This window comes from Bos indicus, chromosome 16 (assembly GCF_029378745.1).
Source record: "Bos indicus isolate NIAB-ARS_2022 breed Sahiwal x Tharparkar chromosome 16, NIAB-ARS_B.indTharparkar_mat_pri_1.0, whole genome shotgun sequence".
NCBI lineage: Eukaryota > Metazoa > Chordata > Mammalia > Artiodactyla > Bovidae > Bos > Bos indicus.
This window is the reverse complement of record NC_091775.1, coordinates 60,716,190-60,727,821: the sequence shown is the minus strand read 5'-3', so window position 1 is coordinate 60,727,821 and position 11,632 is coordinate 60,716,190.

Genomic DNA, 11,632 nt, shown 5'->3' with positions numbered 1-11,632 from the left:
CACAGGGTGGGAAAAGGAGGGTGGGATGAATTGGGAGATTAGGATTGACATATATACACTACCATGTGTGAAATAGATAGCTAGTAGGGATAGAGCACAGGAAGCTCAACTCGGTGCTCTGTGATGACCTAGAGGGATGGGATGGTTGGGGGGCGGTGGAAGGTCCTAGAAGGAGGGGATATATGTATATTTATAGCTGATTCACATCGTTGTATGACAGAAACTAACACAATATTGTAAAGCAATTATACTCCAATTAAAAAAAAAAAAAAAACCCACCAAAAGAAGTTTAAACAACATGGCCTCCCCTGAGACCTAAAATTATTCCATATCCGGGTTAGGAAACCTAATTTCTCTTCCCTCTTATCCTTGGGTATTCCTTCCTCCCTTTCATTTCAAATACTAGTTGCTTCAGAAAGGGAGGACCAACTTGGAAATTCCTAGGACAGACAGTACAGGAAATGATGCAAATTGTGTGTTAAGTATGTGCCCGCATCCCAGACACGACCGATTGTACTCACCTGGCCATTTCCTGGGCCTGTGCCTGTCCTTCCCAGAGGCTCTGGGCTCTGGGACTTATTTTGCAGCTTCCATCCTCGGGACAGACCTTGATCTCAGCTCATCACAATCAAAGGAGAATGTCTGTCACTATTCAGCTGGGGAGGGGAGGGTGGGGGCAGGAAGTGGTGGGGAGTTTCCCAGGCTCCTTTCCCCCTCATTCCAAATGAGGGGTTGGAACACTAAGTCCTTTGACCACTGTGCTCAGTCCTTCCAGATCTGCTGACTGCATGGCAGGAGGGTCCCTTCTTCACAGGCTTCCAAAGATCCCACAGGCTTTAGCAGGAAACTGCAGTGAAAATGACCGACTCCTTCTCAATGTTTACCAGCCTAGTGAAAATGGGCACCATCTCCTCTTTGTTGGGGATTGAGTTCCTCCTGGACCTGAAGAGAAATGTCCTTTGTTTGGGGGAGCACTTGTTAAATGAGCCTCCTTCTAGACAAGCTCACTGACCCATATATCAGGAAATTGAGTGTAAAAGAAATCAAGGCCTTTTTGTGAAACTGCTTTATAATGTAGAAAATTTACACAGACGCACACACACACACACACACCATCATCATCATCACCAATTTGGACATTATCATGATTTGGACAGAAATTTGGCCACAGACCCACATTTTGCCTTCATACAGTACTTGCTGTTCATGCCCTCAAATACATCACTGTTGTCATCAATATGTCCTGGAAGGGCTGGGGATATGTTTAATAAACCTAAATAAATGAGTCTGTTATTTTCTTCTCTAAGATTTTGCAACCGCTTGAGACCTTAAGTGAACAGGAACTAAAAGGCCTCTTGATGAAAGTGAAAGAGGAGAGTGAAAAAGTTGGCTTAAAGCTCAACATTCAGAAAACGAAGATCATGGCATCTGGTCCCATCACTTCATGGGAAATAGATGGGGAAACAGTGGAAACAGTGTCAGACTTTATTTTTTTGGGCTCCAAAATCACTGCAGATGGTGACTGCAGCCATGAAATTAAAAGACATTACTCCTTGGAAGAAAAGTTATGACCAACCCAGATAACATATTGAAAAGCAGAGACATTACTTTGCCAACAAAGGTCCGTCTAGTCAAGGCTATGGTTTTTCCAGTGGTCATGTATGGATGTGAAAGTTGGACTGTGAAGAAAGCTGAGCACCGAAGAACTGATACTTTTGAACTGTGGTGTTGGAGAAGACTCTTGAGAGTCCCTTGGACTGCAAGGAGATCCAACCAGTCCATCCTAAGGGAGATCAGCCCTGGGATTTCTTTGGAAGGAATGATGCTAAAGCTGAAACTCTGGTACTTTGGCCACCTCATGTGAAGAGTTGACTCATTGGAAAAGACTCTGATGCTGGGAGGGATTGAGGGCAGGAGGAGAAGGGGACAACAGAGGATGAGATGGCTGGATGGCATCACTGACTCGATGGACGTGAGTCTCAGTGAACTCCGGGAGTTGGTGATGGACAGGGAGGCCTGGCGTGCTGCGATTCATGGGGTCGCAAAGAGTCGGACACGACTGAGCGACTGAACTGAACTGAACTGAGGCCCTGCGTGGGAGCAGCCTTGTGACGTGGGTATTACTGTGGTATGGTATAACTTTGTTCCTTGCAGGCCATAGGCCATTCTTACCTGAAGAATGTCAGATAGACTTTTTCTAAACCCGCTTCATGGCAATAATCCACTGGTCCAGGGCAAGAAGTATATACAACCCTCCGAGAGGAATTCTCTGGGCCCTGAGCTCCCACTTGAAGTTGAAAAAGGAGGCGTAAGCGAAACTGCTTTCTGGGTGGCAACACTGGTGTGAAAGTCGCTCCCTGGGCAAGACAACTCAGAGGAAACCCAACACTGAAGCAGGCCACGGTCATTTGCTGAACGCCCTAAACATAAGCATTAATTTCTTTCTATCTCATTCTTGGTTAAAACAAAGCCCTCTTCTTGTGCCCCCACCACTCTGACACCTGTGACAATGACAACCCATGCAGAGAGCTGTGAATCGAGGGGCCCTGCCTGTCTCGGCCACACACCTCACTGGAAGGTCGCCTTTATCCAGGCTCAGGCCCAGGCCGGGTCTCAGCAAGGAGCTCCGGGTCACTATGTAGGGGACTCCACAGTAACACCCCGCCTGCTCATTCAACACTGAGCCCCGCCTGTATGCCGAGCGCTCTGCTAGGCGCTAGGAGCACAAGGATACCGGAAAAGGCCCCTGGCGTCTAGGGACTCATCACTGATGGGCTGACAGGGCATCATTAGAACCACACTTGCAATATAGTGAGTAAGGTCAGGGTGCTGAGAGCCCAGGGAGAGGCTCGGCCCGGTTCTCAGAGCTGGCTCTCTCTCATGTTCTTCTGGATCCCATTCCTGGCCTAGTGAGCTTCCCACTGCCCTTGACTTTAGAGAATTTCTTCTCTAAACCCGGTGCGGGAGGTGTGGAGAGCCACGTTACCTCCTACATACCAGACTTTCCCGTCACCGATACCCGTCTCTGTCTCTGAAGATGACACACTCTGCCCAGCACAGTGGGGCCGTCTCTTCCACGCTGGGCCCTGTATGGCGAGTGTCTACTGTCTCCAGCACAGCGAATGGGTCTTCCTTCTGGCAGAAAGAGGTGCTAGCTTGTCCCAGCAGGTGTGCTGGGTACCGTATCAGCCTTCTCTGCTCCATCTGGCCCAAGTTCACCTTTACCTGGCCTTGTCACTCGGCACAGCAGCTGGAACTGGAGTTAAATCTACACATCCTCTAACAGAGCAAGAAGGTGTCCTCTGAGCCGCCTGTGTCAGGCTTTCACCACCTCCCAGTGTCATAACACACACCCATTCCCAGAGGTCCTGTGGGCGCCTGCCTCGGGAAATAATGGGATGTTCATAAATGGAACAACCTGGTTTTGTGCCTGGATCTCCCTCAGCTCTCAGCTCTCAGAGAGTTGGAAAACCTCAAGCCCCACATCCACACAAAGGAGAGTTTGCAGGGCCCACCTGGTGTCAATGAGATTCGTCTTGCTGACCTCTCTCACGAACCTTACCTGGCCTCCGCCCTGCTGCTCTCTGCCAGCCCCCCGCCCACCACCCCCGGATGTTCTACGGGCCTTCTAATGTGCCTCCCACTTCGTTACTTGGATTAGTCAGGGTTCTCCAGAGAAACAGAATCAATAGGACATCTATTTATATATCTATCTGTCATCTATCTATCTAGACATTTATCTTAAGGAATTGGCTCACGTAATTACAGAGGCTGAGAAGCCCCATGATCTGCCATCTGGAGATCCAGGAGAGCCAATGAGGGCAGTTCCCTTCTGAGTACAGAAGACTGAGGTCCTAGCTATAAAACAGGCTGAGAAAGGATTATTTCTTACTCAGTCTTTTGTTCTGCCTAGGTCTTCAACAGATTGGATGGGGCCCACCCACATTAGGGAGGACAGTCCGTTTTACTCAGTCTACCCATCCAAGTGTTAACCTCACCCAAAGCACCCTCACACACATACCCAGAATAATGTTTAACCAAATTCAGCTGAGCCTTGAACATGGGTTTGAACTACATGGGTCCACTTACAGGAGGATTTTTTTCAGTAGTAAATACTGCAGTTATGCAGTCTGAAGTTGGCTGAATCTCCAGGTGCAGAACTGTATATACCAGGACTGACTAGAAAGCAATACAGACTTTTGACTGTCCAGCGGGTTGGCACCCCTCTCCCCCACATTGTTCAAGGGCCAACTGTAGGACTTCCCCGGTTGTATAGTGGATAACAATCCTCTTGCCAATGCAGGGGACATGGGTTCGATCCCTGGTCTGGAAAGATTCCACATGCCACCGAGTAACTAGAGCCCGTGTGCCACAACTACTGAGCCCGGGTGCTGTAACGACTGAAACCCCTGCTCCTAAAGCCTGTGCTCTGCAACAAGGGAAGCCAGCACAACAAGAAGCCCAAGCACCACAGTTAGCGCCTGCTCGCCACAGCTAGAGAAAGCCAGTGAGCAGCAGTGAAGGCCCAGTACAACCGAAAAGAAGTATTTTTTTTTTTTTAAAAAAAAGAAGGGTCAACAGTCTCTGAGCACCCTGTGACCTAGCCAAGTTGACGTAAGATTAAACATCATATTACCTGTCTCTGCAGTGTTCTTGATCCATCTCCTCATTTTCTGGAGCACAGCTCCTTTCCTTGAGTCATGTCAGATGTGGCCTGATCTCGTGGTAATAACTGACCTCTGGCTTGGCCTCAGGCCCTGCCCACTGGGGCCCTGGCCCCTGGCTCTTCAGTACCAGATCCCTCCTTCCTCCTTTGTCCCTGTTGGAGAGCTTCCTCCCACCCTACTGCTGTGGCTGGCAATTTAAGGCAAAGGTCTTCCAGGAAGACATTTCTCTCTCTCTGCTCAGCTGTATGAATCAGCCAATGCAGAGGGGTTGGGTGAGGGTGGGGGGCCCACACCTCCTCCTCTGCTCACTCAGAGTGTTTTGTCCCCTGACACCCATCTGGTAGGAGGGTACTTGTCCATACCCTCCTGGTCCCCTGTTATTCCAGGAGGGAACGCTGTATTTCTCAGATTCCCTCGAGCAGCCCTTGACTGTCTCAGCCCACTTCTGAGCTCATTCTCTGCTCAGAGCCCCTGCCCTAGCCTCTCCAGGCTCCAGAATCTCTCAGCCTGTTGCTCTGTTTGGTTAATGCCAAACAGGTGCGCAGATGAGTGGGGCTGTAGGCGTGGTTTGCTCGATGGAAAACGCAGGTATAAAGTCCCTGGCTGGCCCATTGCTAAGGAGGGACTTTCGGTTTCCCTTAAGAGGGGCTTTGGGCTGGTGGGCCTGGATTCTCTGGTTCAGCGATTTCCTAGTGATCCTGCCAGCCTTCTTTCCTTACAGGTTAAACTAGAGTCAAGGGCTCACCTATAGGGATATGGGGAATCACAGGAATAAAATAGCTAGTGTCTTAACCAAGCATTTTGAATGTGTTTATTTTATTTAATCCACACAATGATCCTAAGAGGTAAGTGCCATGTTCTTTCCATTTTTCGGACGAGGAAGCAGTTGCAGAGCTGGGTGGAAGAGCCATGAAATGAAGCCAGGCAGCCTGGCTACACAGCCAGCAGGTTTATCCTCCTTCCCAGGCCACCTCAGTGGGAAAGAACCCTCCTGCCAATGCAGGAGACGCAGGTTCGATCCCTGGGTCAGAAAGATCCCCTGGAGAAAGGAATGGCAACCCACTCCAGGATTCTTGCCTGGGAAATCGCACGGACAGAGGAGCCTGGCGGGCTACAGTCCACGGGGTCGCAAAGAGTCGGACACCACTGAGGACTCAACAACAGCAACATGTGGTTTGCACTCAACTAACTCCTTCCCCTTGGAAACGCAACCCCCCAGCAGCATACTTAAAATGAAAAACTTAAAAGATATTAAAAGGAAATTAATAATGAATTTATTAAGTTATTGAAAGTACTAAAAGGATGAAATAATTGCTGAAGAAAATTATGTAAAATAGAACAAACCAAGCAGTTCACATATATATATACACACATACAGTTATATGAAACAAAAAGAATTCAGCAACTTGGGAGAGAAATGATCAAAATTGGAGATAATGCATGTGAGTTAATGAAAAGAAAAATAGTCAAATTAGGTAAATAGTATCAACTCTGGAAACATTTACTTTTCCCCACATTTTTATTGTAATAAAATACACATAAAGTTTACTGTTTTATCTTTTTTCTCACCATGCTGTGCAGCATGTGTGATCTTAGTTCCCCAACTAGGGATCGAACCTGTGCCCCCTGCATTGAAAGGGCAGAGTCATCACCACTAGGCTGCCAGGGAAGTCCCCTCAACCATTTTTAAACGTGCAGTTCAGTGATGCTAAATGCCTTCACTGTGCTGTCAGCCATCATCACCATCCACCCCCACAACTCTTTTCACCTTGTAAAATGAAAACTCTGCACCCATCTGTTACCAAATGAAACTGGGGTCTGCTCGCCCCACATATAGCAAAGCCAATCAATTGATACCGGATTATGGTGAAGGAAAGTACAGTGTTATTGCAGGGGGGGCAAGCAAGGAGAATAATCAGCTCATGTTGAAAAGACCTGAATGCTGATGACTTTCAAAAATGGGTTTCCAAAGGCAACCTTAGGGGTGAGGGCTGCAGGGTGTACGATCAGCTTGTGGACTTCTGATTGGTTGGTGGTGACACGGTGATGTTTCAGGAATTCTAATCATCACCTTCTGGTTCCAACCCACCTTGGGTCCACATGCTAACCGTCAGCATGTGGTCATCATCCCCCACCTGGCAGGGGTGGGGCGGGGTCTTAGTTTTTGCAGAACTCAAAGATAAGTGTCAGATTATTGTCTATACCCCTTCAGGAGGAACTTGGGTCCTGTGACTCTGTTTTATGGTTAAATGTTATTTAAGCTGTTATATTCTTCTTCTTGCTTGACTGCTTTTCCTTTGTTTCTGCATTCCCTCACTTCCCTAGTTAGTAACTGAATGGGTCTACTCTTTGGAACTCAGGGAAGGCCTAGGAGAAGAAAGCCCCCCCCCCTTTTTTTTTCTTTACAAACAAGAAATGGGGGACACAGAAAGACTTCTTTCCTTGGGAGGGCAATGCAAGGTTCTGCTTAGTTTTATATTAAACAACTGTCCATTCCCTCCTTCCCTAGCCCCTGGCAATCACCATTCAACTTTCTCTTTCTGTGAATTTGACTAAGTAACTCATATAAGTGGAATCGTACGATCTTTGTCCTTTTGTGACCGGCTTATTTCTCTCAGCATAACGTCCTCAAGTTTCATTCAGACTGCAGTATGTGTCAGAATTTCCTTCTTTTTGAAGCTGAGTCATTGTACCACGTTTTGTTTATCCTTTCATCCTCAAAGGACACTTGGGACGCTTCTGTGTTTTAGCTATGGTGAATAATGCTGCTATGAACATGAGTTTACAAACATCTCTTTGAGTCCCTGTTTTCAATTTTGGGGGGCATATACCCAGAAGTGGAATTTCTGGATCATAATTCTTTTTTAATTTTTTAAGGAACCTCCATATGGTTTTCCACAGTGGCTGCCCTGACATTGACATTCCCCCTGACACGTGTTCCCGCATTGCCACACCCTCACCAACACTTGTTATTTTCTGTTGTTTTGATGGCAGCCTTCCTAATGGGTGTGAGGTGGCGTCTCATTGTAGTTTTGGTTTGCATTTCCCCCTGGGTCAGGAAGATCCCCTGGAGTAGGAAACGGCAGCCCACTCCAGTACGCTTGGCTGGAGAATCCCATGGACAGAGGAGCTTGGCGGTCTACAGTCCGTGGGGTGGCAGAAAAGTCAGACACGACTGAGCACACGTGCATGCAATAACTAGTGATGTTGCACATCTTTTAATATTCTTACTGGCCAACACATTTACTTTCAAAGGAATAAAGTAGAATTTTTAAAAAATAAGTTATTAAAACAGCACTGAGAGTGGAAACATAAATGAAAATTTTGAGCCACAGTGGAGTCCAAGGGTTCACATTCCTCCTGAGGTACAAGTAAAAAACCTGTCTTCCAGATGAAGAAAACCCGGCTGGCTGCCCAGTACTGTGTGCTACCCACCACTAGGTAGCGCCCAAGAGCAAAGGACCCGGGTGTCTCCCCAACGGATCAAAGAAAGTGTCCATCCGGATGATGAGGACTGAAAACGGAGGCTCAGCTCTTGCCAAATGGGTGCACCCCATGTTTCTTGTTATGTTTAACATTTGTCTATAAACATGTTTTGACTTTGCACCTATGATGGTTCCGAAGAAACAGGGCATTTTATAACAGCATAAAGAATAATTAACACGTCAAAAAAAAAGAAAGTGTCCAAGGAAGGCTCCAGTGACCTGTTCCAGGAGCCCCACTGCCTTCCAACTATGTGGGCATTTTGAGAAGCTCTCTGTAACAGAACTTTTCCCTCAAGCAGGAACAGCCCCATGGGGCACACTCGTCCAACAGTTCACATCCACACAGAATTATCATACATTGCTGGTGGGAGTGGAAAATGATACAGCCACTCTGGAAGAGAGTTAGCAATTTCTTATAAGCATAGTCTTACCACATGACCCAACAATCCCACCCCTAGGCATTTACCCAAAAGGAATAAGAACATATACCCACACAAAGACTTGTTCACGAATGTTCATAGCAGCTTCATTCATAATGGGCTCAAACTGGAAAACAACACCAAACCCACCAGCAGGACAATTGAATAAACAAGGTGTAGTGCCGTCTCTGGGGTCACACAGAGTCGGACACGACTGAAGCGACTTAGCAGCAGAAGCAGTGTTTCCCTACAATGGACTACCCCTCAGTGATGAAAAGGAGTAAGCTACTGATACATATGACAAGATGGGTGAACCCGACAGACATTTTACTGCGTGAAATTCCATTCAAACAAGATGCTGGAAAATGAATCTACAGCCACAGAAAGTAAATCAGTGGTCGCCTGGAGCTGGAGTAGGGGAGGGACTGCTGAAGAGGGCAGGAGGGAACATTTTAGGGTGTTGGAAATGTTCTATGACTTGATTGTGGTGGTTCCACTGGTACATGCACTCTGCAAAACTGATCAGATTGTGCACTTTAAACAGGTGCATTACAAGACATATAGGTGCATCTTATTCTGTGCACACAATAAAATTAAAAAATAAGTGCACCTTAAAACTCTTAAGCTGGTTTAGAGACAAATAAGCAGATGATGCAATGCTTCTTCCACACTAGGATTTGTGCAACCTATCATATCCACTACAAAGATTATTTCATTTAATCCTCATAATGTCACTGAAAAATAGCTATTATGACCCTCATTTTGCAGATAAGAACTGTTTAGGAAGCCCCTCCCCCCAGTCTTTCCTCCTGTGACTCTCTTACTCTCACATCATATCACACCATCCTCACAACTTCTGATACCAGACATACGACAATTTTCACCCACAAGGAGCAGTTCTCTGTGTCCTGTAATTTAACTCAGTCTGACACTACCCGGAGCTTGAGTCAGATCCCATCGGTGAAGGGCTCAGTCCTACAAGGCTCCCTGCCCCCTCCACCCACTTCAGACGCCAGTCCCCAGTCTAGGTGCTTTGGACTAAGTGGCTGCAGATGGACGTTCCTGCGACCCTCTGCTCAGGTACAACTAATTTGCTAGAGCAGCTCACAGGTCTCCAAGAAACATCTTACTCACCAGATTACCAGTTCATCACCAAGGGATTTAACTCAGGAACAGCCAGATGGGAGAGAGGCCTGGGGCACGGTAAGGACTCTCCCCAAACCTCTATGCGTTCACCAACCTAGAAGCTCTCTGAACCCCACACTTCTGGGGTTTCTGTGGAGGCTTTTTCCCCCCCTATTTTTTGGCCATACTGCATGGCTTGCAGAATCTTAGTTCCCTGACCAGGGATCGAACTCATGCCCCCCGCAGCAGAGTGTGGAATCTTAACCACTGGACTGTCAGAGAAGTCCCTGTGAAGGCTTCATTACTTAGCCCTGAGCGATCATTAACTCTGAAGGATAGGGGGTTAGGGCTGAAAATTCCAAGCTTCTCATCATGGCTTAGTCTTTTTAGGTACCAGTTGCCATCCAGGAGCCCATCCAGAGTCACTTCATCAGGAAAAAAAAGAAGACATTTTTGTCACTCAGGAAATAACCAGGGCTCTAGGAGCTCTGTGCCAGGTGGTGCTAGTGGTAAAGAATCCTCCTGCCAACGCAGGAGACATGAGAGACATGGGTTCAGTCCCTGAGTCAGGAAGATCCCCTGGAGAAGGGCATGGCAATCCACTCCAGGCAAGAGCCTGAAGAATCCCATGGAGAGAGGAGCCTGGTGGACTACAGTCCACGGGGTCGCAAAGAGCTGGACATGACTGAGTGACTTAGCACATACGCACCAGGTACGGGGTGGCAGAGACCAATATATGTTTTTTCTATTATCTCACAGGAATCAAGGCTCTGAGAAAACCTCTCGAGTTGTGCTGGCTGGGTATTATGGCCACAGTGAACATCTCTAACAGAGAGCATGGACAGACGGTCTTTAGCAGCTCACTTTGCAGAAGAAAAGCTGTCTACTCTCAGGGAGCCTGTCCAAGTAATAAAGGAAGTATGGGAAAAATGCTACAGGGGCTACAGATCTAACTGGTCTGGGAGAAGAGATACATGGCGACTGTTGAAAAGTGAAAACTGTAGCCCCGCGTGTACCTAAGGCAGTACTGTGTCCGGGTGGAAACCCGCGTGTACCTAAGGCGGTACTGTGTCCGGGTGGAAATGCATTCCTAACCTGGCGGATGGAAGAGGTGCCACAGGAAGTTTCCGTGAAGGCTTTTGCTTCCCAGGGCTCATGCAAACCAAGTGTTTGTTCCTGCTCACTTGGGAGGCCTGCTGCTTCCTTCTCTCTGTCCCTTTTATCCAGCTGGGGTTTCCTGACACAAGTCAGGTAACCAGAGCCGTCCTCGCTCCCCTTATCACCGGCCCTCTGTGTCCAGTCTAAGTCACCTCATTCATTCATGTTCTCAAGATCTCCACGGGTCAGACAGAATCTGAGACAGGAGGGACTCCAAAGAGAAGAATAATAGCAAAGCCCCCTACAAACCACAGTACCTCCTCTTCATTGAGAGTGTTTGCTGCACTTATTATGGGATGGAGCTTCCCTGGTGGCTCAGCAGTAAAGAATTCACCTGCCTGTGCAGGAGAGGTGGGTTCATTCCCTGGGTCAGAAAGATCCCTTGGAGAAGGAAATGGAAACCCATTCCAGTATTCTTGCCTGGGAAATCCCATGGACAGAGGAGACTGGTGGGCTATAGCCCATGGGGTCACAAAAGAGTCAGACATCGAGTAACTAAACTGCAACAGCATTATGGGATGAGGGCTTTGTGACTGTGGTGCAGTCCCGGCTGTCCAGGAGCTCTTGGAGTCGTGGGAGAGAAGAGAAGGGCATGTGGAATTTCAACCCACAGTACCAGGAGCGGCCCTGGGGGGTGGGGGGACTGGAGGCTGTGCCTGAGCCCACACTCACTGCACTGCCCCAGGGCTTCTCCCCTGGGACGCCTAGCAGGTCCCTTACATCATGAGACTGAGGATACCTAAGCGAATGGCTGGGTGAGAGGGTTCTGGCAGGGGTG